At 39.6% G+C, this 27860-nt stretch overlaps 1 protein-coding gene and 1 non-coding gene across 5 annotated transcripts in view; one reads left to right on the top strand and one right to left on the bottom strand.

Moving 5' to 3' along the window:
• The window catches only part of RERE (arginine-glutamic acid dipeptide repeats), a 426633-nt gene that overhangs the window by 167291 nt on the left and 231482 nt on the right, over positions 1–27860 (top strand). The window lies entirely within an intron of this gene.
• On the bottom strand, positions 2289–2361 carry TRNAE-UUC (transfer RNA glutamic acid (anticodon UUC)). The gene has a single exon. It is a non-coding gene; the product is annotated as a tRNA-Glu (tRNA).

Here is a 27860-nt window from a genome sequence, read left to right as displayed (position 1 = left end):
TGTATTCACAGCTGTGTTTTGGTTGATGATGAACTGAGAAGATATTTATGTGATAAAAAATTATCAAAGTTGAGGTTTGGGGGCAGGTGGAGCTCTGCTCTAGAGATTTGGCAATGTGTGGGTTACAGCACTATCAGGGTCTTTGATTCAGACTTAGATGTTGGATGGTCAGATTTTCTTAGCCACTGAAGACTTACCGCAGATTGCTTGCTATGAACCTGTGTGGTTCTAGATCATGAGAAAGGAACAGAATGGGTTAACTCCTTTAGCTATAGAGTACAGGATGATAACTTAAGAATAAGGAAAGATCTTGTTAGCCTTTTCTCTTGATACATAACAATTCAGTGTGGTACTATACTATGATCTTTTGGATCACTGTCAAAAGTCTGGCTGCCTTGTGCAGTACTAAATGCCAGCCTTTCTCAGTGGAATGTTACTGCTGTGTCAGTGGGGATGCTTCCTCAAAATATTTGTAGTCAGAACATGTGGGAAATGCTGCACGTACTGTCCCTCATGTGAGAGAGTCATAATTAAGGACTCTGAGAAGTCCTGCAGTTAAGGAAACCTCTTTAGCGTTGAAAAAAAAAAATCTGCTGTTTTTCCCATTTATGGGCCTGTGGCATCCTGTTTCTGCTGAGTATCTCCCTAAGAAAAAACATTTTTGAGAAAACTAGTTTGAGAACTGTTGCACATTCATATTGCATATTCTACAGGATGAAGGGAAATCCTTCCTGCTTGGTGCTTAGAAGACTCTGTGGAGGAAGGTTGCTAATGGCTTATTTTCAAAACAGCAGGTTCTTGTTTTGGGGAAGAACTGTGTACTCAGGGAGGCAGACATTGTTTCAGTATATCTGAGGACCTTTGTGAAATGTGAAAAAGATACAGCCTCTCTGGAAGCTAACTATGTTATAAAGGATGTACGACAACCAAAAATGGCTATGAAAGTTTTCTTTGGCGCTCAGAGCATAACTACTTCCTGTGAGGTGCCCCTTGTGCTTGGGGGCTGACAGCTGTGGCCTGGGGTTTGCATCCTGCTAGGTCCTGCCAGTCTGTAAGAGTAAGTAGGAGTAAGTAAGAGTCTTACTCTTTGGTAAGGAGACTGTTTCTGACCTTCTCAGTGGTTTCATTTCTTTTGCGGTTATGCATTCGAAGCTAAATGACTTCTCCAAATAGCTTCTTTCTCAATGGAGGATTTTAAAATAGTGCCTATTCTTTAGGTTTATCTAAACTGAAGAATCAGAAGTAGGGTACTGTGGTTAGATTCGCAGGTGGGACTTGATTCTTTTCTTTCCTTCGTCTTTCTTTTTGCTCTTTCTCTTTCTTGGTGCAAAGTACTACAGTAACATCTTCTGTTAGTGATGAAAAACCATTATCCTCACCCAATTACAGAGATTCTCTGTGGTTTGTTGTATCTTAAGTGTTTTAGTAGGGACTTTATGGGGCATCATAAGGGATTTCTTCAGTGTATTATTGTTATTCTCATTTGTTTCTTTAGGATGTAGATCACAAATTAATTTTTTTCTTTTTCCTTTTCTGAATTGGTTTTAATACTCAAATCAAGTATAAATTATAAATACCCCCCAAAATGTCATTAAGAATGAGCCTAGCAGTGAGTGATACTGTGAGGATAAAAATAGACTATTATATAACTATACTTCCTTGTCCTAGGGGGACAAGCCTATGTTCAGATTATTTGGTCTGAGAAGAATGAGGTTTTATTGAGAAATCGGGTATTTAGGATTTGTCGCTAGCTAAGGTTTAACCTCATGCCTGGTTACAACCAGTTCTCTTTTGCTCCTGCTCATCATCTCTGGAGTTACCTTTATTTTGCCCTTAGAGGCTCAGCATAATGGACTTGTAGTTACAGTGCCCATGTTACCTCCTGCCTTGGGGTCTTTGCACTTGCTGTTGCCTCAGGTTAATGACCGACCCCCCCGCCCTCCCTGTCCCCAACACACACACAGACATACTTACTTAACTGCTCTCCTTTCTTCATTTCTCCCATTCCAGTGTCATTGCCTTTCCCCTCCCACGTTTTCCAGATTTCCTTAATAGCTACTGTCCTGGCATTATGTATCTTTTCTTCTAGCACTTATAACAGTAATACTTTTCTATTTATTTCTGTTACTATTTTAGGATTAGTAGCTGTCTCTCTCTTCCATAAAGGCAGCAACTCTGTTTTTGCTTATTCCTGGAATCTACAATAGTGTACACATAGTGTGTATTCCATAATATTTGTTTGCGTTTGTTTTGTTCTTGGCCTCGCCGCTTGGCTTGCGGGATCTTAGTTCCCTGACCAGGGATTGAACCTGGGCCCATGGCAGTGAAAGCGCCAAGTCCTAACCACTGGACCACCAGGGAACTCCCAGTATTTGTTGAGTAAATAAGTTTCTGAAAATTTTTTTCAAAAATATATTGACTGATAAATGATGTCAAAGTTAGAATAATGCTTCTGGAAGTCCGTCTTGAATCATTTATTTCCCAATGGATGATTTAACAGACTTGTTATAAAATAAAAACCAAAACAAAAACCTTGTGGAGCTCTGTTTATATTTTGCATCTGTGTCTAATCTAACTTCTTTGTTGTCTATCAACCGTTACTCTACTTTTGAGATGACTGTCACGGTAACAAATTGATTCATTACACAGCTGTGTGCAGCCAGATTTCCCTTATGGGCCTCTTTAGCATAGAGTATTGATTTCTAAAGTTTGCTGTGGGTGGCATATAAATTTCTTTCTGCTTTTTTCTTTTCCCTATAGCTTTATTGAGATATAATTGACACATGACATTAAACTTAAGATGTATAACATAGTTATTTTATGTATGTATATAATGCAAAATGATTATACCACAATGAGATTAATTAATACATCCATTACGACCCAAAATTACAGTTTTGTGTGTGGGTGTGGGTGTGGGTGTGGGTGTGGGTGTGGGTGTGGGTGGTGTGAACTTCTAAAATCTGTTCTCTTAGCAGCTTTCAAATATACACGGCAGTATTCTTAACTATAATCACCGTGCTGTACATTACATCCCCAGAACTTATTCATCTTATAACTGGAAGTTTGTACCCTTTGACCGCCTTCACCTATTTCCCCTACCCCTATCCCCCACCTCCACACCTGTGGCAACCACTAATCTGTTCTCAGTTTCTGAGTTTGGTTTTCTTAGATTCCACATCTAAGTCAGATCATACAGTATTTCTCTGTCTGACTTTTTCACTTAGCATGATACCCTCAGGGTTCATCCGTGTTGCAAACGGCAGGATTTCCTTCTTTTTTTTTCAGTGGCTGAATAATGTTCTGTTGTATACCTATGCATTTTCTTTATTCCTTCATCCATCAGTGGACCCTTAGATTGCTTCCGGGTCTTGGCTATTGTAAGTAATGCTGCAGTGAACCTAGGGGTACAGATATCTCTTCCAGATAGCGATTTTATTTCCTTCAGATACATACGCAGAGGTGGAATTGCTGGATCAAATGGTAGTCATATTTTTAATCTGTGGAGAAACTCCCATGCTGCTTTCCAATTTACATTCCCACCAATAGGATGTTCACTATTTTCAGTTAGATACTGTGATTCCTTTATTCTTGATCAGGTAAAAGAGTCAAAAAATTAAATTCAAATCATTGGGAGATATTTTTTTCACTTGGGCAGGTCACTTTTGCTTGCTATTTCGATAAGGAAAGTGTTTTTTAAAATGTGCTTATTAAGCTGGTTCTCTGTTTTTTGTATTCTGTCATTTCAACTGATAATTTTTGATTCTCCCATTTACCCTGGACATATTCGTAGAATAAAAGAAATCTCCATCACATGCAAGAGAGGAGGGAAAAAATCCAAGACTCAGAATTTTCATGTTTGTTATATCTCTGGTTCTTCCGCTTTCATAAACAAAGAGTGAAATTTTTCATGAAGATAAACTTTACTTATAAAAGACGAAGAACTTTTAAGTTTGTGGTTTATGAAATCTTAGGTGAAATAAAACATTTCCCCCTTTTATTTGCAAATTTTCCTTATTGTTTGGAACTGGGGACTTGAACTGATAAAGGACCTAGAAACTAGAATTGATTTTATATTGAACATTGAGATGTTAATTCCTTTTGATGCAAATGGAATCTAAGCTGGAAAAATCTAAACAAAATGAAACCTGGGGATCTAGTTTGAATTAAAATTACACACACACACACACACACACACACACACACACACGGACTATTGAAGTTAAAAGGAGACTATTAATCAAAGCATAATATTGAGTGGACTCAAAAGAGTATAATATTGTATGATTCCTTTTATATAAAGTTAAAAAACAGTTAAAACTATTCTTTGGTGTTTTGAAGTCAGGATAGCAGTTACACTGATGGGGCGCTGGTGTCTGGAACAGAGCATGAAGGGGACTTTTGGGTCTGGTCATGTTCTGTTTTGTGGTGATAGTGCTGGTTACATGGATTTGTTCACTTTGTGAGAATTTATCATGCTTTGCACTTTGCTGTATGTCTGTTATACTTAAATGAGAAATTTACTTAAAAAGAAAAAGGAAAGTTAAAACGTGAAACTTTTAAAACCGTATAGTCTCCCTTTGGTTCAAGTTTCTATTTAAGGAGGGAAGGGAGTTACCAGCGTTTTAACAAATCATCTGTCCTAACATTTAGCTGCTGATGCTTCACTGAGGGGTTGGTCTTTGACCAGTTAAGAGGCTGAATTTGGTTTCAGAGTCTTGATTTTCTGAATAATTGAAAGCTTATCTACTGCAATCACACAGATAAACATTTCCTTTCTAAAATAAAGGTGAACAAAACTCTGGCATTTGGTGTTCCAGGACATACATTTTAGGAGAAAATAAAAGCTCATTTGATCTGCAGCTTTTCATCCATGGCTTTTATATGTAGAAGAATTTTAGGTAGAAGTGACATGAAAGTGAAGGTGTCTTCTTTTTTTTTGCGGTATGCGGGCCTCTCACTGCTGTGGCCTCTCCCGTTGCGGAGCACAGGCTCCGGACGCGCAGGCTCAGCGGCCATGGCTCACGGGCCCAGCCGCTCCGCGGCATGTGGGATCTTCCCGGACCAGGGCACGAACCCGCGTCCCCTGCATCGACAGGCGGACCCCCAACCACTGCGCCACCAGGGAAGCCCCCCTCTCCTTTTTATATAGACATCAGTCATTGGGGTAGGGCCCTACCTCATTCTAACTAGTTATGTCTGCAATGATTGGTTTTCCAAGGAAGGACACATTTTGAGGCACTGAGGGTTAGGACTTGAATGTATGAATTTTGGGGAGATGCAGTTCAACCCATAACAGGCAGGAAGAGCTTTGTTGCTATGTGGACTCAAGTTTGAGTGACCCAAGGTTTAATGACCACTTCAGCTCTCTTAGTTGTGTCCTTGGAATAGTTGTGAAAATGTATTTCTTATTTTTAATCACTATAATGTGTACTTTTAGTTGTGGGTTGCGTTTTTATTTTTTCTGTTTCTTTTGAAATTTTATTTCAACTTTTCCCAAGCCTCAAGAAATGATTGCCTTTTAAGTGTTTATTAGGAAATTATTCAAATTCTAAATATATGTAAAAGAAAAAATTTTAGCACATAAAAAGTTACTACTTTATGAGGGTAGAAGAAGCAAGAGGAACTTCTAAAAATATTCTAACCAAAAGAATGGAAGGTGGTAGAGTTTTGAGACTAGTTAACCATATCTTTTTCTATTTCATAAGGAAGGGGTCCTTAAGTACAGTGAGACATGTCCTCCAGACGCTTGCTAGAGTGCCTGAGGTTGGCCACAGATGGGCGTCCCATGAGAGTTGGTTAGAAACGCACAGCCTCAGGTTCCACCCCAGACTTACTGAGTCAGAATTTTTGTTTTCAAAAGGTGATTTAAATACACATTAAAATTTGAGAATCACTAATCTAGACCAGCGCTTCCCGGTCTTTTTCAGGTTAATGCACAAATATAAAATGAGCACATTGCCTTGAGGGTTGAGAGGACCAGCATCCCAGCATACCTGTCACTTATTTACAGCAGAGTGGCAGATCCAAAAAAGGGAGAAAAGGAAGATACTCTTTCATGGCTAGAGTTGTTGTGTGTGTGTGTTTTTAATTTAATTAATTAATTAATTTATGGCTGTGTTGGGTCTTTGTTGCTGCGCGCGGGCTTTCCTCTAGTTGCGGTAAGCGGGGGCTACTCTCGGTTGCGGTGCGCGGGCTTCTCATTGCGGTGGCTTCTTTTGTTGCAGAGCACAGGCTCTAGAGCACAGTCTCAGTCGTGGCGCACGGGCCTAGTTGCTCCGCAGCATGTGGGATCTTCCCGGACCAGGGCTCGAACCCATGTCCCCTGTGTTGGCAGGTGGATTCTCAACCCCTCTACCACCAGGGAATCCCCCATGGCTTGAGATTTTGATGTAAAATGCAGCATATGTAGTTCAGGAGGAATAGAGGTGGCTGTAGAATTAAGTTGTGACCAGTCTGCTGGGAAAGATTTGGATCTTCTCAAGTGCCTGATTGCAAAAGGAACTGTGAACCTGGTTGCAAATAAACAGATGTGAGGGAGAGAGGGAGCTGTAATCATGGATGATAACTAACCGTTTTTAAAACACCTGCTCGTTTCCAGTACTGGGCTTGCTTTACATGTGTTGTTTCTAGTCCCCAAAGTCTCTACACAAATCAGTCATTGTTTCCCTGTAGTACATATGGGGACAGAGAGGCCACACAGCTAGTTTGTAAGACCGCACGGGCCTGGGAGAATTGGTTAAAGCCAAGAATGGATGGACATTTGCAAAAACTACTGAAGATAATAAAAATAATAAACACACTTATGTTGACAGATAAAGAAGGGATAGGCCCATTTCTTAGAAAATGCAAATGAAATAATTACTTGGCTCTTTTTCTTTCTCCTACTCCTAGTTACATCTTGCCTCCTTCTGAAAATTGTTTATCGCTCACTTGCTAGACACATATAAAGAATTGTTAAAAAGGTAATTGCATAACAGTTACGGGAAGTATGCTGAGTGGGGCGAGGTAAATTGTTGCAGAATATTTAGGCTACTGTTGAAACCTTACCCCAGCAACTGAAAGGGAGGATACATGGTTTATGTGATCTAATAAATGCGAGCATATTGTATTCATTCAAGTTTTTTTAATGCAAGCTGGGGGACATTGGGCACATCACACACAAAAATAATTTGTTGGTAGAATAACACACAGAATGGGTGGAAACCTGCCTGATCGAGGGAAGTTCCGATTCTGGGTCAGCAGAAACTACTGACCATTCCATCTGGGTGCTACCACTGGAATAGGTGTCCTTCAGCATTTTCCTGTCTTGCTGTCACTCAGCTCCAGTCACAGTCTCAGAAGAGTAAATTTGGTTGGTGAAGCTTGAATTGCATGTCTGTGTCTTGGATCAAAAAAGACAGATCTTGATTTATTGCTCCCCCTAAAACTACACATGGTGGAGCTACAGTAATTCTCCTCAGTGGAATTCGGGAGCTGTTCGGTGGGGAAAGTAGATGAGAGATGGCCAGGAGAACGGCATGTGTTCCCTGTGTACCACTTTATCAGGAGACTCTCACTGTGTCACCAGATTCAAGAAGAACTTCTAACGACATATGGATATTTATAAATAGTTTGTTTTGCTATGCATGTGCTAGGTAAATAGAGGAACGATGTCAGTGGAACGTGCGACTTGTGCTGGTTCATATGCAGCTTTCCTAGGCAAGAGGTGTGTGAATAGAGGAAGTGGAATTATAGTGTGCAATTATATGGTATAATATAGGCTTATAGTTTAGCAGAAAAGGAAAAACAAGATGAGAATTTAAACCTTCAGTTTGGCTGTTGCACCAATGAGAGCCCTTTCATCTCTCTTTAAAGTGAAATGAAAAAATGAGCACCTGTCCTGGGGCTCCTTCTCCAGAGAGGTGCACCCCACCTTACATGCCTGCTGTTGCTCGCCTTTACAGAAGCCCCATGTTAATCTGCACTATTTCGGTACCTTCGAGTCAGCATCTGCTGTTTTTATGAATTTTTTTTTTTTTTTTGCGGTACGTGGGCCACTCACTGTTGTGACGTCTCCCATTGCGGAGCACAGGCTCCGGACGCGCAGGCTCAGCGGCCATGGCTCACGGGCCCAGCTGCTCTGCGGCATGTGGGATCTTCCCGGTCCGGGGCACAAACCCGTGTCCCCTGCATCGGCGGGCGGACTCTCAACCACTGCGCCACCAGGGAAGCCCCTTTTTATGTATTTTAAATATTCCCTAAGGCAGCCTTCATCACCTCTGTGTGCCTGCTTGGGCTAGGCTGTGTTATTTCTTGAGGTTATACTTACTGATTAAAAAAAAAGGGAGGGGGACTTCCCTGGTGGCGCAGTGGTTAAGAATCTGCCTGCCAACGCAGGGGACACGGGTTTGAGCCCTGGTCCAGGAAGATCCCGCATGCCGCAGAGCAACTAAGCCCATGTGCCACAACTACTGAGCCTGTGCTCTAGAGCCCGTGAGCCACAACTACTGAAGCCCATGTGCCTAGAGCCCGTGCTCCACAATAAGAGAAGCCACCGCAATGAGAAGCCCGTGCACTGCAACCGAGAGTAGCCCCTGTTCGCTGCAACTGGAGAAGGCCCACACAGCCACGAAGACCCAATGCAGCCAAATAAATAAAATAAATAGATAAATAAATTTATATTTAAAACAAAACGGTAATCTGATTTTAGAGTTGCAGTAGTTTTGGTTAAGCTGCCCCTTACCCTGTATTTTATTTTTAATAAACATTTTTTGCAGAACATGCGGTTTTCCCAACAACATATATATTGTGTTACAGCAGAAGTGTCTACATGAGAAACAGTGAACCACAATGTATTCTTAACCTATACATTCCAAAAGAAACAGAAATGTTCTATATGCGGCCATTTGAAAATCACCCTTGATAATGGCAGGTATATGTTATGGGTAAATAGTAATCCTTTGAAGGCATTTTTATGAACAATTAATCCTCAAACTCAGAGATCTAGCTTTCTGGTAATCTGTTCACCTGTTTCCTGGATCCCACTTTTAGCCTGCATCCAGAAATCCTCTGGACACCCCGCACCCCCCAAGGACCCCTGATCTGTGGCCTCACCCCTTCTCACAGTCCCTTTACCCCTTGACGTTTCACACCTGGTTTAAATGCCGCCATTCCCATTTCTTTTGTGTCTTTTCCTTGCTGTTCCACTCCAGAAGGACAGGGATCTTTTTCCTTTTAGCTCACTCATGTACCCCAGTTACCTAGAAAAGTGTCTAGGACATTCTAGGCACTTTGTTATTTTTTCCCCAGATGTTTATCAGCATAGGCAGGGGTGGTGACTCCACACTTGAGTGTTCACCCTCTGTCTCTTGGGCGGCCTCTCTTGAATAGCATTGTCTCAGCTGTGCTGCCTTTAGGAGTTGGGCAGTAAACACATGTACAGAGTGGCTGATGTAAGGACTTCCTTGAGAAGGGTCCTCAGGCTGAAATTTTATGTAGAAAAGACTATCCAGAAAGTTTTCTTTGGTTTAAAAAATTGGTATTCAGTTTGTTAAAGTTATAAATTAGAATACATGGCACTACTTCTTAAAAGTTCAGCTTACAAATCTTATATCCTTTATAAATTAAATTTAACAGTCACTTTTAAGGGATTTTTGAATTGTGATTGGTCTTGTTTTTAAAGTAATATCTTCAACAGTTAGGCTTACTTATTAAATAAGTAAAATAAATTTAATATGTGGTTTCTATTGTTAAGGGATCTTTTAACACAAACCTTCTCAAAGCACTTAATGCTTCTATAAATGAAGTAAATCATACCTATGAATGAAGTGAACCTATGAATGAAGTGCCTTAAATATTTCAGTGCTGTGCGTAAACTCACTTAGGTTTCAGTCTTGACCGCCCCTCTGAATCAGTTTCACACACGGGTGAGGTGGGTGGTTGCAAGGGACAACCTCTGTGCCTTTGTTTCTTCACTAGTGAAATGGGGATCAGAGTATCCGCTCCAGGGGCTTTACACAAGTACACACACATACACACAGGGCTTCTTTAGAGAGGCCAGGCATATAATATGGCCCTAGGTAGTGTTACTTTGAAAAATTGGAATTACAGGATATTGTTGTAAGCCACATTCTTTTAACTATAAAAAGAATAAAAATGTCAAATCCTGATATCTTATTAACCCCAAAAATGTTAATATACTTTTGATTCTCTCAAGTCTTTCTTTAATTCTGAATGCTCTCAGGGATAGAAGATGTGTCAATTTAAGGAGGTAATTACCACCAAATTGGGGTTACTTAATTTTTAATCCTCCTAGATTGAAAAGCTATGTATCTACTAATGGGAGATATTTATAGTCACTAAGCCTCCATCTTCAGAACTCTAAAGGGAGATGGCTTCTGACCTCACATTATCTAATTCTTTGACTATTCATAAAAGTCTGCAACTCTTTTATGGTTGGCTGCCTGTTTTTTTTTTTTTTAAATTAAAGGTTTCACTTTTGGCTGGAAAGGCTGTTGAACACAATGGGACCCTAAGATACACGTGCTTCCTCTCCAAAGATGAAGGGCTTTGACCCTCTTAGGATCTTGTGTTCTATTTTCTTAAGACTGTGTAATCCTTATGGGTATTTGAAATGTTCAGTGGAATGTTTGCCTGCCTAGTGATGACAGCAGCTCATGAACTTATCCTGTGACACAGGAGTGGGCTCAAGCAAAAACTTTTCCTAGGAAGCTGCTTTGCTTGTTCAAATGCTCAAAAAAATATCTCAATGAAGCGTGGAAACCACACGGAATTCCTGGCGAAGGTTATTTTGAGAGGGGACATTACTCTGCTCTCAACCACCTGTGCTCTGACGTTAATGTAGCTACTGCTGAACATGAGCTCTGGCCGTTCAGGACTCCGTTTGGGTGGGTCAATCACGATGCGGTCCCAGTTCCGTATATTTGTGTGTCTGAGTCTGAATTGGACTTGCCTCTTGCTGTTGGTTGGTTTCAGTTTGCCATAGTTGATAGAGACCTTTTCTTTTGGTGGAACTGGTTACCAAGTTTAGTTGTTGCTCCTTAAGACCCTCTCTGAGTATCATGGTAAACACAACGTGCACCCACCTTCCCCCGCCTGCCCCGTTTTTTTGGTCTCAGTAGAACCTGCATCTTTCTAGTTCATTAAAAGCATTATATGAAGTTGAAAAAGGGAGCAGGATTTATCAAGAACCCCTTATCAGTATTTTGATAAAGAGACTTTTTTAAAAGCCTAGTTTTCTTTTTTTTTTAATTGGTGGTATGTCACTTGGCCTGTTAATGCCCTGTTCACAGGTTGTAGAGTGCAAGCATACCTGTTCCACTTTGATTTCACTGTTGTCCTCTATGTCGAGTTCCCAGCATGGTTTTCACACAAGAAGAAGAGGTACAAGAAAAATGATAAAAAATGAATGGTAAAGAAGTCCAAACTAGGTGAGAAGAGTAGAAGAGATCACCTCGACATTAGATGGCAGATGGATTTCATCTGCTCTTCCAGGTGAACGAGGCTGAATGTAGTCCGTTTGGAAGGAGTGCTCTGATCAGCTGACAGTGTTGTTCTTGGGTGCAGGTGTGGGAATATTTCCATCCTTGATCTCGATTCATAAAATGAGCTGAGTTTTCAGCCGAAATGGAGAATGTGGCAAGGAACTTGGAGATGCAGTATTAGAGGCACTTTGTTATCCTCGTAGGCATTAGCTGAAAGGTATATTTTGTAATCCTCAGCTCAGTATGCTTGATATTAACCACTGGAAAAATGCTTGAGCATTTTGTAGCAGAAGGTTTCTGAGCATATGTGTCATTAATGAATACAAACCCTTTTACGAGGCGGTCTTCTATGGTGTAATTTCACATTTTCAGCTGAGCTACTTGACTTACTTAGCATTTCTAGAGCAATGGTCAGCAAACTCTCTCTGTAAAGGGCCAGAGAGTAAATATTTTCAGCTTCGCTGTAGGCCATACAGTCTCTGTTGAAACTGCACAGCTCTGCCCTTGTGGCATGAAAGCAGTGACAGATAAGATATAAATGAGTGAGGTGGCTGTGTTCCAATAAAACTTTATTTATGGACAATGAAATTTGAATTTCATGTAATTTTCACATGTCAAAAAATATTCTTTTTTTCCTCCAACCATTAAAAAAATGTAAAAACCATTCTGTACTTTGTGGGCCTTACAAAAACAGGTCATGGGTCAGATTTGACCTATAGGCCATAGTGCCGATCTTTGCTCTGTGGGTTTCCTGCCTCAACTTCTAGTTCTGCCTGTTTCTATAATCCTTAAAATTCTTTCATCACCTACTATTTTATGCTGCATTAAAAAATATTTTTTACTTTGATTTATCCAGTTAAATTAAAACATATTTTTTACTTGTCTATATTGTTGAAACCATTTAGGTATTAAATTTTAACTTTTTCTGCTTCCTATCAAGCTCTACGAGGCATAGAATGATACCTTATAAATAAGGTATTTGCTGGGATGGTGACACTTTGAAACTGTTTATTTCTGTTTTCTTTTTGAAAGAGTGTATGTACGTATCCTCTGTAAAGAATCTGAATAGAAACTGAATGAGAAAAGAATGTGAATTAGTTAAGATGTCATCATTATAAACTAGCACAAATCATGACTATCTTCAGAGGTGTTATTACCTAACAGCTGTGTGATACGTCTTGGGGAGTCTTCGTCATTGGTCGGTTGTAAAGCAAGCTAACAGCCTTCCGGAGACTTCTGTTCCTGTGGGACTAGAGCAACTGGATAACACAGCAGCGCGGGGAGAGATCGGGGGAGGCAGGGGTTCTTTGGTTTGAATCTCCAAGCTGGATACTAAAATCAGCCCAGTGGACTGAGATGAAGAGAGTCCCAATCACAGTGGAAGAAGATTTATGTTTACCTGGAGTCTAACTGGACTGATATTTCCTGCACTTATGTTAAAATCCTCTGCCCTTTTGCTTAGTGAGCAAGTGTTTGAACTCTTAAGCTCTGGAGGTTTAGCTTTTGCTGGCTCCATTAATTGTTAAATGTTCCCTTTATTATAATTATATATTGATGCCTTGCTTTGTAGTAGCTGAGGAAATTGCTGAAAGAGTTGTTTAATCTGTTATACTCTATCAGTTTTGTAAAACGCTCTTTTTAAAAGGAAACAATTTTGATTTGAAGTGGCATGGTGGTATTTGGGTTGGCTCACATCGTTTAAATTGAAATGCAGGAATTTGGCTCTGTTCTTGACAGAGATTGGCTTGTGTTTGACTTTGACCCATGTGTTTGTCATCTTTCCAGATATTGCCTTCTATTTATTCTGACAGCTTCACCAGCTGAGAAAACCAGACTTTCCACAATTAAAAATAATGTCTGTGGATTTAAAGATGGGGCAATATATTGTTTGGTGAATTACTTTAAAATGTATGTGCATAAGAGTGGTTTCTTTTCCTTTTTCAAAGCGTTTAAATACCGCAGAATAGATACCTGTGTGCCTCAGTTTTGATTTGGGGATAACTGAATACCCTAAATACTAGAAAACGTAAAAAGACAGGCTTTTCTTTTCTACTCCTTCATACACTTGTGTTAGTATACACTTCATAATGGATTTTAAGTACCATAAAATAGATGGGGGAAGATCAGGAAGTTACCTGGTTCATTCATTCATTCATTCATTGATCCATTCATTTATCGGCTGCGTTGGGTCTTCGTTGCGGTGCGCAGGCTTCTCGCAGTGGCTTCTCTTCTTGCAGACGGGCTCTGGGGCGCACGGGCTTCAGTAGTTGTGACTCGCAGGCCCCAGAGCACAGGCTCAGTTCCTGTGGCATACGGGCTTAGTTGCTCGGCGGCATGTGGGATCTTCTTGGACCAGGGATTGAACCCGTGTCCCCTGCGTTGGCAGGTGGATTCTTAACGACTGTGCCACCAGGGAAGTCCCACCTGGTTCTTTTAGGTTAATGCTTAAAATGCATGGAAATGGATAAACTTTCACTTTACTGGTCTATTAAGTTCATACACAGTGACTCTTTATCATTATGTTTGCATTAAATATCCAGTACCTTTAAATCTTTTTCATTATTTCACTATTAAATACATGCTCAAGCCAATTAGGCAGCATACTGTATGTTACATATGAAAGATATTACACATTTGTACACTCATTTAACCTCTAAATTTATTTTCTCACATATCTCTAAATTTCCTTATTCATCTGCCTTTGCAAGGAATGCCTTTTCAATGATGTCCAGTGTGATAATCAGTGTAGTGTGTAAAATGTGTAAACTGAACTGTAAAAGGCAAAGATAGGGTTGTTTTATGTTCTCTCTGAAGGCTGTAGACATTGTTCTGGCTTTCTTTGTGTGCTGGGTAGATGTTGATGCTTGACAGATGGTGTGCTAGTCTCACTTTAGACTGATCGGTAGAGATGTAATAAAAATACAGTTTTGGGGGGCATTTGGTTGCGGCTATAAGTTCCTTTTAAAAAGGAGAAATGGATTGAGTTTATAATATAATTTTTAATATTATTTCAGTATGTTGCTTTTCATTATTCTCATTGTTAACATTTTAATTTGTAAAGCTATGCATAACTGTTCGCTCTGAAGCCAGGCATTATTATTATTCGCTGGTGTTTAGTTCTTAGACGTTACTTGTCCTGAACATCCCATTGGTTCTGGTATTATAGAACATAGGTACTGTACAATTACCAAATTGATTGAGGGAATGTTAATTCTTTGTATAATTATAATTTTTTCTCTTTAGTAGAGGGAAAGAAAAGGTCACAAAAAAGTCTCACCTGATATCTTGTATTTTTATATTGTCAAGAATAGTTTAACTGAAAAGCAGTGTTTAATTACCACTATTCACACCTAAAGTTTTCAAGTTTGTGTTTGAGAATTAACTCTAGCAGCACTTAGACTTGGGGAAATTATGCTTCTTCCTTACAAGGGATTTTATACCTCACATTTCCGATTAGACAATGGAGACGTGGTTTCCGGTTTGCTCTCTGTACTGGCTAGAAGGCTTTTTTTTTTTTTTTTTTCCTTCTGATACGCGGGCCTCTCACTGCCGTGGCCTCTCCCGTTGCGGAGCACAGGCTCCGGACGCGCAGGCTCAGCGGCCATGGCTCACAGACCCAGCCGCTCCGCGGCATGTGGGATCTTCCCGGACCGGGACACGAACCCGCGTCCCCTGCATCGGCAGGCGGACTCCCAACCACTGTGCCACCAGGGAAGCCCTAGAAGGCATTTTGAGGGAGAAAAACCCTGGGCTATCTTTCAGGCTCATAAATGAGAATGCTTTCGAAGTCTGCAGCAACTATCCAAAAAATAGATATTTGGCATTATGGAGAGCAGTCTTCCTTCCTTCCTTCCTTCCTTCCTTCCTTCCTTCCTTCCTTCCTTCCTTCCGTCCTCCCTCCCTCCCTCCCTCCCTCCCTTCCTTCGCTGTTAACAATTTTTGCTTTAATATATGAATTACATTAATACCTCACGTTACATATACGAAGCCAAATTACACTAACTTAGTTGTTTACAACCTCAAACCTTACTCCCAGTATACATTCTAATAAATTTATTCTGTAAAAACAATACATTTTTTGGTTTTTGATTTTTTTTTTTTTTTTTTTTTTTTTTTTTTGCGGTACGCAGGGCTCTCACTGCTGTGGCCTCTCCCGTTGTGGAGCACAGGCTCCGGACGTGCAGGCTTAGCGGCCACGGCTCACAAGCCCAGCCGCTCCGCGGCATGTGGGACCTTCCCGAACTGGGGCACGAACCCGTGTCCCCTGCACCGGCAGGCGGACTCTCAACCACTGCGCCACCAGGGAAGCCCTGTTTTTGATTTTTTACAGTAAACTTTTCAACTAGAAACCTCAAATACATGAAGGATGTTCCAAGGACAAGGATAACAGGATTGATAAAACCCAAACTGACTAAATGTGTTCTCACAATATAAGCTGGCATAAAAATAAATAAAATTTTCTGTGATCACAATTGCAACAATAATATACACATAATAATGGTTTGTGGATGAGTATTAACTATTCTAATTCTACTTCCAAAAGAAAACAACAGATCATTTTAAGTGTCTATATTTAAAAGTCAGTGCTTTGTCTAACTTCCCATAGGGCTACTGCTGATTCCAGCTTTAAAATGTAAGGTATCCAGCTTGAGTGATTAGCTCAAATTGTATTGAGATTGGGAAAAAATAAATCATTGCCTTTATTTTGGAGTAACACAAAAGACTCACTAACTTCACATATAGAAACTGAGTTTGTGTACGTTAACAACCTGAGTTTTGAGAAGTATAAGCTGTCAACTAGCTGTTTCTAATGCGGAATAGATATTTTACAGTATGATTAAACTTTACACATGGCCTCAAAACGGAAGAACAATTTTAAGTTCATCTTCAATATGCCAACATTATGTATCTAGGAATTGGTTCCTGGGTTCTGTCACAGAGAGGAAATCCCTTAAGCATTATGTTGAGTGGTCATTTTAAAAAATGTTAATTTATATTTAACTGAGTGGTGATGGTGGAGTAAAGGCAGGAGAGTGATGAACATAACTGCCTTGATAAAGGATCCTAGACTTGTATAAGCTTGTGCAAAAATCTGGATAATCCTTAGTGGTTAAGGGCAACTTCATGCAACCAAATAACATGAAATTAAATCAGTAACCTTAAAAAAGGCTAAAAAGTCTTTTTTTTCCCCCCCAAACACAACAGAGAGGAATGTGAATAATGTAGATACAAACTGGGGTTCTGTCAATGACAGGAAGGACTATGTATGTGTTGGTTCATATCAAATCCAAGAATGTTAGACAACCAAACATAACCTTCTTGTGGTTTTCTTACCATGCAGCATTCATTATGGTAGTTAGGTCCCTTCACTGTTTTGCAAGTCTGAAGTTGTGTTTGAGAGCAGTCTTTTTTAAAAATTGCACCTGGCATTCAGATCATGATTGGTGGAGGCTAGCTGTTGTAGAGACCATCAGTTTTGTCATATGTTTTACTTCTATTATCTCCCAGCTGCTAGGATTCTCAGTGCTGTGGCATCTTATACACAGACATATGGATTTCCAACTCCCTTTTCAGCATTATTTCTGTTACCCAACTTCTGTAATGATTAGAGGTGCTCCATTTTGTTCTCTCCCCAGAATTTACCTGGTGCTTTTTGCCTTTGTCCTATGAGTACATTTATAATATTTGGTTATAGGCCTTTCTTTTTATTTCTCCCCCATATTTTCCTTCCTGCATTTTTTTCTTTTTGTTTTTGATGAACAAATAATACATTTTCAAGGAAGAAAATTGAAATACTCAGTTAAGCAAAAGTTAAAAGTTAAAGTCACTAGATTACTGTTAATATTTTGTTGTGTGGTCACTTGCCTTAGTAAGCAGGTGTAGGATTATGCTATTCGCTGTTTTGTAATAATGCTTTTTAACTTAACATGTCTTGAATTTATTGTCATGCCAGGAATTAATCAGAGTCATTACTGCTGCTTAGTATGCCATTAAAACTGGAATTCTTAACCTTGGGTCCATCGTCAACCTAGGTGACTGTGAATAGAATTCAGGAAACTGTGAACTTGGGTGGGTAAAAAATGGCATCTTTATTTTCACTAATTTGTTACATTTTAAATGACATTTAGCATTCATTTCAATTCTGAAGGCAGGTAATAAACCATAGTAATATTGGCAGTACCTGTGACACCAAAATAAATCACAGGTATTCTTATATGACATCATGTAGAGAAAACCATCTGAAAATAATGTTTATGTTCATCACATAGGAGGTTACTGGGGGAGCAGCCTAGTAAATCTTACTTAACGAGTCTATAAAGAAGCACATATATTACATTGCAGTTTTTTCTCATACTGTGACAAGTATTTCAATACATGTTTTTGTGAATTTAAAACCTTTTTTTTTTTTTTTTGGTGGAGATTGGGTGTAGAGATTGCTAAAGGCATCCATGACACAAAAAATTAGACATGCCCACATTAGTCGATAGATACCATAATGTAAGTAGCTATATATAGTTGGATTTTAGGTTCTTCCCAAATATTCTCCACTATAAACAACAGTGGTGAATAGTTATCTATTCAATTCTGCTCACTTTCCTTAGAAGTGGAATTGCTGAGTTAAATGGTATGTCTGGACTGCTAAAGATTTTTAATGAATTGACATTACAGTTCTTTCTAGCTAACCCTGGTGTACTGTAGGACTTTGGCCTCTGCAAGTGACTCCGTTTGTGCGTTTGAAACTGGAGAAATGTCCTCTAGGCAGAGCAGGAGACTTTACATCATCTTTAGGTAGTAAATCTTCACCTCAGAGAATGGATCAGACACATTTGCGCTGTTTTTTATCCACAGTTAATGGCGTGGAAAGGAGGAGGTAAAGCTGTGACATTGTATCATCTTTCTGGTATGAAGTAAAATATGGAGTATATTTTGAGAACTTAGTATAGTATGAATTCTGGTCAGCTTTAACTTTTATAAATTATATAGTGTTCCAGAAAATTTGATTATCAGTGGCCCCTGTATTTTTGTTGAGGAGCAGCCACATAGCCTCGCTAAAGAAGTCCTAAAATCAAACCCACGCAGAAGTGGAAAAGAAAGGGGGGAGCCTGAGTGGTGCCATTAGACACCATCGATCTGCCCTCCACACAAAATGCCAGTCAATTTGCAGAAGTTATGATCTTTTCTTCCTACTTGTGACACCTTGGGGTAGCGTCATGCTAGGAACTTGCCTTGGCTGTGAAGTCTCTTCAGAGCGGCAGCTGTGGACGTTGTTCTGACTTACGTCATCTGCCTCTAGGACTTGATTCTTAATCCCACTGGAAGGTAATGGTTTATGCTGTCCAATCCAACTATTTTAGTCATTCTGCCAAGAGCTCTATGTGCTATGTTTTTATACACTTGCTAGGGTCATCTGTTCCTTCCTAGCATTCCCTATTAAAAGAATAAGAATATTTTCCCTAAATCATTGTTTTGGATGTCACTCTGCTCATGAATGTATTTTATTTATTTATTTGGACAGTCCTTTATTTTATTTATTTATTTATTTTTTGTTTTATTTTGTTTTTGGCCACGTCACTCGGCTTGTGGGCTCTTAGTTCCCCGACCAGTGATTGAACCCAGGCCACCGCAGTGAAAGCGCGGAGTCCTAACCACTGGACCGCCAGGGAATTTCCCATGAATGTATTTTAAATATTTTGCCCCATTTCAAACTAATTTAGAGATATTTGTGTACAATGGCTGTTAGTGCTGAATTGTGAACCAGTAAATTCTTGGTCTGGTTCTTTAGCCAGAGTCAAAGATTTGGTTACTCCGTTCTGTGTGGCCGCTATTCCCATGTCATCTTGTGATCCATCTTATGCTCCGCCTTCAGACGATACATTTGTCTTCAGGCTAACAGGAAGGCTAAGGGGAGAAGGGGCTCCTCTTTTCAGGATTCAGTTTCCAGAAGTTGAAATACTGTATCCCATGACCAGAGTCTAGTCATGTGACCAAACCAGCTATGAGGGAGGCTGACAAATGTCTTTTTTCTGAGAGGCCAGACACCTTCTAAACCTCAGCTGTTCTTTTCTTAAGGAAGAAGGCAAGAATGAAATTACGCTCAGCTAGCAGTCTCTGTTACAGGGGGTAAAAAACAAGTTCAATTAAAATTATTGAAGACATATAGTTATTTGTTTTCATGTCTGTCTCTAATATTAGATGGCGAACATGTCAAGGGAAGGACAGTATTTTTATTCACTTCATTATTTCTAGTGCTTAGCTGGTGGTGCCCGTAAGTCTGTGTGTGAATGTTTTATGAGTTTATGATTCTGTTCCTTTAGAATATATTTATCTTCTTTCCTTAGCTTTAATGTAATCTTGACAAGATTTGCCTGTTACCGCTTTGGTTGAAATGGAGAGGTCTCGTCCCCCCTCTTCCAGTCAATGTTCCGATTTATTTTGTCTCAGCAGATGTTTAGAACATGATTTTTTTCAAGGTACAAATTACAAAAAGTAAAACTCTCATTAAGTGTTACATTGGCCCAGAGCAGCTGCACTCACTTGTTGAAGTGTGTTGAGTAGTTTCGTATAGAGCATCCAGAGCTTCTTACGGCCTGAACAATACATGAAGTCTCTCATCTCATTTCAGGATTCAAGAGGAATTTAGATATTTTAAATCCTGCTACCTTGCTCAGATCTTTGCTAATTTTGATTATAAAAGTGACAGGTGGATGGCAGATTACCAGACAAGATCCCGCCAACGCCCTCCCCCCAATACTTTTTAGCCTGAGAATGATGTATATTGTTAGAAAGCAAAATTATTACATGTAGAATCCTAAGGAGATAGATAATTGCAAATTGTCGTATAGGTGGAACTGTTTTTTCCCAGATACCTGTTGAATACTTGTAAAATGATATTTATAATTCACAGTGGGCTAAAGATCTTTAATGAAAATCTGAGGTCTCAACATTTCAGTCACAGGAAAGTGACTTGATGTTTTAAATTATTCTTAAAATATCTTTAATCTTTGACTTTATTTTAAAAGAAACACATGACCAAACAATAGTAACTACAACAAAACCCCAAATGAAAACAGTAATGATTTAAGGGAGAAAAGGAAGAGGTATGGGTAGAGTAAAGAGAGTTAGGGAACAGGCTTCATTTGCCCTTAAGAGTTTATATAAATTAAAGCAAATGATTAAATTTGAGGCCCACTGAAGCTGTAATAGGCTTTGGGTAAGCTAGTAGAATTTCCTGGGGTTTGTTAGATGTCAGCTGTAGTATTAGGAGTGTTTTATTAATCAGCTGATAACAGGAGAGCACACTCTTCTTTGTCTATAACTTTGTGCAAGGTGTTGTGGAGGTAAGATAAGGCAAGACACAAAAGTAGACAGTAGTCTCTGATCCTTCATTTTATGGGGAGAAATTACACTCATTCAAGTAACGTTATTTGTCAGTAACAGGCAGTGAGTGGGCAATACCAACTGAATTGAACAGACTGTAAGTTGGTGGCGTTGGAGAAGACATGAAGGACCATGGGAATCTTGATTTGGGTCCTAGAGGTTGGATAGAATTGCAGTAGGACCAAGTGGAGGTAGAGCATCTTTAATAGGGGCAACAGCATGAGAATGGGTCATGATTGGAATGTGGTTATAGGAGAATCAGTAACCAGCTGAGCAGATGTAAACTACCAAGCTGAAAAAGGACTGAAAAGGATAGCTTGTGGTTTTCCTTTGCTTCTCTTGTTTTTGTGTGAATTGCAGTCTGACAGTCTGTGACCCTGGTGGTTATAGTTTAGGGGCAGCAAATTCTGGATGCTTGCTGTCTCTGTGGGTCTTGATTTGATAAGTTTCTCTGAAGGTGCTTTTTTTTTGCGGTACGCGGGCCTCTCACTGTTGTGGCCTCTCCCGTTGCGGAGTGCAGGCTCAGCGGCCATGGCCCACGGGCCCAGCCGCTCCGCAGCATGTGGGATCCTCCCGGACCGGGGCACGAACCCGTGTCCCCTGCATCGGCAGTCGGACTCTCAACCACTGCGCCACCAGGGAAGCCTTGAAGGTGCTTTTTCTGCACACTTTTTTTCTCCTTTAAGCATCTCTTACACAGCTGTGTGGATGATTAGGTGAAAGACCAGTCACTCAATAAGAAAAATCACTGATGGGATTGTTGTCTGGTAAATAAAACTCAGAAGTAAATTGGTTAAACAGAGTATCAAACTCAAAAGTAATTCAGTACAGTATTTATTAATATGTGCTGTGTGCCCTGTTTGTATGTCTAAATCCATATGGTAAGTTTAGCCCACTTTTTTTTTTTTAAAGATTTTTTGTGATGTGGACCATTTTTAAAGTCTTTATTGAATTTGTTACAATATTGCTTCTGTTTTATGTTTTTCGATTTTCTGGCCCCGAGGCATGTGGGATCTTAGCTCCCTGACCAGGGATCGAACCCGTACCCCCTTTATTGGAAGGCGAAGTCTTAACCACTGGACCGCCAGGGAAGTCCCTAGCCTACTTTTAATAAATTTCATTTAATGTTGACATTGTGACTGATTCGAAATGTATAAGAAAACCGTCCAATATTATGCAGAGAAATATATAAGGTAGAAAATTTTAATCTTCAGTTTTGCTAGCTTAAAAAATCTGAAATAATTGAGCACCTCTCTGTTCAGACTGACAAACTTTCATTTTCCCAGCCTTTAGTTATAATTTAAGTCCTAACTCTTTCTGGAAAGTTAGTAGTAAATATTTGAGTGGGAAGAAATATTAAAAGAATACGTACATACATTAATCTTACAAGGAAGGCTTATACGATGTAGATGCCTATAAAGTACAAAAATATAATTGGTTTGGCAAATTTTGTAGCTTGATGCTTGAACTGTGGAACAGTTGCTTTTACAAAATTGAGAACTGCAGATTACAATTAACTTTCATTAATTTCGTTGAGTAGAAATATGTTCCATTTACTGTATAATCAGGAGCCAGGCTTGAATGAGTTTAAATAGATGAAATCTAAATTATACTGACAGTCCATTAAACATTAGCAGAAAACCCGTAAAGAAAATGGATTCACTATGATACCAGTTTATAATAAAATCATTTGCCAAATAAGAATTATAGCCAGGCATTGTGAATTCTCCTGTGTATTTCCAGTGAGCACTGCAAATTGGTTGAACCATTTATTATAAAGCCGAGGCCCCTAGTGCATTGTTTTCTGAAAAGGAGCAGGCAGTGTTGCTTGAAATCTGCTCTGCAGGATGTGACACCAGAAGATCAGACTAGCATTTTGTTTGTTCGTCGGCCATGTGGGAAGAGAAGAATCTTCACTGCAGCCTACCTGTCACTGGTTATTTTTTCCTGTGAATACTGGGCATAGTATTCCTGGAAGTGTTTGAACTCTCTCTGGGTTGGTTTCCTGAATGTACATATTTCAGCTACATTTTAGTTGTAATCTTTGTGTTAAAGACATTTCCACTAGCAGTCATCCTCTACTTAATATGGATTTTATAGCCGAATTTATTTTTGATAGGATTCACTGATTGGAATGAATAGAGTTGTTACCTGCCTTCTCAAGCATTAGAAAGGTAGGTTCAGTAGGGCAGCAAGGGTGAGAGTGATCTCGAAATTCCCTTCCCTCACGTCTCTAATGCCCTGAGACACTTTGCTTCATAGGGCAGATGACCATCACTGATTTTGAAAATAGACACCCCCTTCCTCCCTGCCCCCACCCCATGCACCCTTTCCCTTCTCCTAGATTCCTCGTGTCCTCTTATGGCACATAGCTACTGCATCTACAGACGCAGTAGAGAGATTGACATCACTTTACTGGAGTTTTGATGTCAAGCTGGCTAGAATCTTTTTCATAGTAGGGATTCAATACGAGTCACAAGGAGGGCTTTTTAAGGAACATTTTCAGAATAAAATGTGGTGATGAGACTGCTCAAAATGTTCTTTGCTTGAGTAATACAAGTGTCAAACCATAGCTAATATTTAGCATATCAGTGTAACTAGTAAGATTGCTGCTGCTGGCAGGATGATCTTTCTTTTTTCTTGTTTTACAGAGTTTTCAAGTCCATGTAGCATAGTATTGATTTGGGAATGGGGGGGAGGTCTTGCAGCAGTAGTTTTCCAAAACAGTCAGCATCACTTCTTAATGTTAGCAAGATAATTGTCTTGAATCTGTCTTCAAGCTTTTGATGCATTAGAAAATTTTCTAACTCCTAGAGGAGAAGAGAGAAAAATGGGAAATTTAAACAGATTTTCTTTTAGTTTGTTATGACCTGTTTCTCTACCCCCTCCCACCAGCCAACTTGATTTTTCTCATAATTTAATTCCCTGTTGGCATAATAATTCCCTGTTAGCAATGAGGATGAAGAAAGGTAAATGTTTGCTAAATGTATATAGTGTTGTTTTTAAACAAAAACCCGTGTAAAATTTGTAGTACTACTTGGGAATCTGTAGACATGAATACATGGAGTTTAATTTTCATAAAGGTCGAAAAGGAAGGAACCAAGGATATATGTCACCTGAGATATTAGAATCTTTAAGAAGATGTTATCAAGCCAATTTTGGTGACAGTTTTCAGGGTCACAACACAGGAAAAGGGTGAGGACTAACAAGATTTCACTTACAGAGGTGCTGTTTTCCCAATTTTTGTTTGCTTTTCCCTTTTAAGTTCTCCACTATTCCCAGACAATGCAAATATCCCTTCCCCACAAAAGAATCTGGCAGAAAACTAAAAGTAGGTCATCCTGCAATTGAGTTATTTCTTTCTTTTTTTTTTTTTTTTTTTTTTTGGCCGCACTGCATGGCACGCAGAACTTCCCTGACCAGGGATCGAACCCGTGCCCCCTGCAGTGGAAGCGCAGAGTCTTAACCACTGGATGGACCACCAGGGAAGTCATATTTCTTAAAGAAGTATTTATTAGAAAACTGCATCTTTTATGTTGATATTGCTAGAGCATAGCTTTCTTGCTAGGAGCTTGTGTAACTTCTTTTCTGTTTTAATATTTTCATTCAATTCATTTGTTCCTCGTGTAGTTTTTGAGTGTCTACCGTGCAGAAGGTAGTAGTATATCGTTTAGAGAGGTGAGGCGTGGTGACAGGTGTGGCTCTTGTAGAGAGCAGGAAGCAAGATGAGAGGCTCTGATAGAGGCCAGGTGGCGCACGGGGGATTGGGATTCGGGTATCGGGATTTCAGAGTAGTTGCTAGTGTGTGCATGCGCGCTCATGCACACACACCCTTTTGTGTGTTGGAAATTTGGAAGCATCCATGTTAACTAGCAAGATGCTTGTGGGCTTTATTCTGCAGTGTTAGACCAGCTGCTGTTAGCTGATGGAGTAGTCAGAGTGTCGACGGTGCAGGAATCCTGTGTAAGAGGAAGGGAAAGCCAGAGAGCAGAGCAGTCCCGAGGGCCAACCTCCATGGCCACTGCTGTGCCACCCAGCTGGGTCTCTGGGGAATTTGTTTGTGAGAAAGGCTTTGTTCACGTGTGCTCTTCACACGGAAAGGTTTTCTATTGGAAATTATGTTAGAGTGGCACTGTCATGCTTTGCAGAGGGGCGAGAAGGTATTGGGTTGGCCAAAAAGTGAAAGGAAGATGTTATGAAAAATGCGAACAAACTTTCTGGCCAACCCAATATTTCAAAGATTAATAGGCAGAAGTACGTTCACGGAGAAAGAAATTCTTTCCCGGGACAGAGCCCGTGGCTGAGCATCGTCCACCGCTTGCTTGGTGAGTGGGCAGAGTCAGTGTCCGCGGTGCTTGTGCAGAGGCTGTCAGGAAGGATGCTCACAGGCTCTTGGTTTTTCAGGATGACAAACTGCCTGATGCTTCAGGCTGTGGTTTTTACCCTTGAGAGGACCCTGCTCTTGTTCTATTTACATAAGGCTGCTGATTTGCTGAGGGATGAAAAAGCAGAGAGGGCTTTCTTTGCCTCCAGAATCTGCCTTTGCGTTTTGGCTGACTTCCTTCTCTAGCATAGCAAATGCTCTGTTGTTTGCAGATGGCACAAGAGATTCTTGGACACAAAGCTATGTTGAGGTTGTGAGAGACAGCCAGAATCGCCCTGTTCAATATCATTGCCCACATCGTGCACACAGGATTTGAGGCCACTTAATCGTGTGATCCGTTTCCAGGCAGAGGCTACATGTTAGGAAATAAATCTTAACCTAGACCCATGGTTTCATTTGCAGACACCCCTGATAAAGAAAAAAATTTGTTATCCTGTGTTGTTTGGAATAATTGATATTGATGGTAGTAGCCTCACTCATTTTTTCTGGCCCATTTCGGGCTTGCTGATTTTAAGATTAAAAATATATATGTTTGCCCTGCAGCAGCCGTTAGCTCAATCTGGTAAATATGCATTTTCATATGGGTAATTTTGAAAACGCGCATTATGCACTTAATGGGTCGCATCAGCTTTGCTCAGTTCTTTCAGAACTGCTAGCTTGCTTTCTTTTTTAAAGACTCTTTCTTTTTCTCAAAAAAAGGTATCTGCAGTACTTGTGTTGGCCATGGGGAATTTTCAGGTTGAGGATCAATATCCAACTGACTGAAACCAATTTTATAGCCAACTTCAGACAATCCATGCTCCCATAAATTGCATGAAAAATTGTCGGCAAATCATTTTGGCTTTAAAAGATTGCTGGGCATACCCCAAGTGAGTTTTTTTTTAAATGATTTTTTAAAAAATTGGGGTATAGTTGCTTTATAGTGTTGTATTTGTTTCTGCTGTACAACAAAGTGAATCAGCTGTATATATACATATGTCCTCTCCCTCTTGGACCTCCCGCCCCCGTCTCCCCCAGCTAGGTCACCACAGAGTACCAAGCTGAGCTCCCGGGTTCGGACCAGCTCTCTGTTTGACACATGGTAGCGTATATATGTTAACCCTAATCTCCCCATTCGCTCCTGCATCCTGACCGCACGTCCGTCCTCTACGTCTGCGTCTCTATTCCTGCCCTGCAGATAGGTTCACCTGTACCATTTTTCTGGATTCCACACATATGCGTTAATATACGTTATTTGTTTTTCTCTTTCTGACTTACTCTGTATGACAGACTCTAGGTCCATCCACGTCTCCACAAATGACCCAGTTTTGTTCCTTTTTATATTGACTTATGTTTTCATCATTCCCTTTCCAGATAAAACACTGTATTTTTGTGCTAACTGTAAACATCTATGTAAAGTTATTTTCTTAAATAGCTGCTTAATTAATAAGACAAGAGGGAAATATTTCTGAGTTATATGGCCTTATTTAATCTTGTTTTGAAAATCATTAAGAGCAATAATAAGTAGACTTCTGTGTGTGTTTGAGACTTAAATTCCAAATTGTTTTTAGGATGTATTCTCTTTTAGTTAGATCCCCCTATTTTTTATGGGAGGGTTAAAAAGAAAAGTTTGACTCTACAATAAGTTTTCATGCTTTCATTTTTTAAAATGATTTAGAAAAATCAAATCAAAACAATGTATTTTTCCCTATTCCTATGGCAAGTTTGACATGTGAAAAAATTTAATTCATGTCAGGAAATTTTAATAACTTCTGATCTTGGTCATTGTGTGTTTTATGACCATTTATGTAAAATAAACTCTAAGTGTTGTCACTTAATTTTGAAGATAAGTTCAGTCAGACCTTTTCACATAAAAGTTTCAAAATACTGATAGAGATCACTTGATGCAGTGACCTGCTTTACATATTACTAGCCTTGTGCATTGGAATCTCATATCTGGATTTATAGCTTTGGATCAATTTGGGTTCCCACGATAACTTTTTAAACAGAAAGAGGTGACTTTTTATCTAGTAATAAGGCATTGATAAGTAAACGTGGTAATTCCATATGTTAGGTTTGTGGATCTGCTCTCTTCCACTACCTTATCCCTCATGGCAGCGTTCCTCAGGCCAGGGCTGCAGGGCAGCCTCCAGTAAGACCACGGAGAAGTGTTTAGGCAAAGGGATATCCGTAGTTGTCCTTGACATCCCAGCATATTCCTTTCCTTTCTTCTCTAACAGATATATGTTCAGAGATAATCATTTAGATAATCATTAGAGAGAATCATTTTCCTGAATGTAAATTTGTAGTTGAGAAATGAAAGAATATAGATTCTCTCTCCTATTCTGGAAAGCTTTTTAATATACAAGTTAATACCTACTTTATGTTTTTACTTTATATAAGAGGGTTTATAGTAATAATGATTCTGTTGATTATGAAAAAAGAATATAAAGCTTTTCATTGTGTAAAAAGAATAAAGTTATTCATAATCCTCACTATCTAACCATCTGTCATTGATTTCAGTTCTGTCTAGTCTTACCAACACCAGTGTCAGACATTAGTCCTTGGGGGTTGAATGCAGAAATTAATAAGTTTGGTTTCTTTGAGCTCAAAATTGATAGTGAAGTAGACAG

Source organism: Pseudorca crassidens, chromosome 2 (assembly GCF_039906515.1).
Source record: "Pseudorca crassidens isolate mPseCra1 chromosome 2, mPseCra1.hap1, whole genome shotgun sequence".
Taxonomy (NCBI): domain Eukaryota; kingdom Metazoa; phylum Chordata; class Mammalia; order Artiodactyla; family Delphinidae; genus Pseudorca; species Pseudorca crassidens.
Note: the sequence above shows the minus strand (reverse complement) of the source record. Positions and strands in the feature narration are given on the sequence as shown.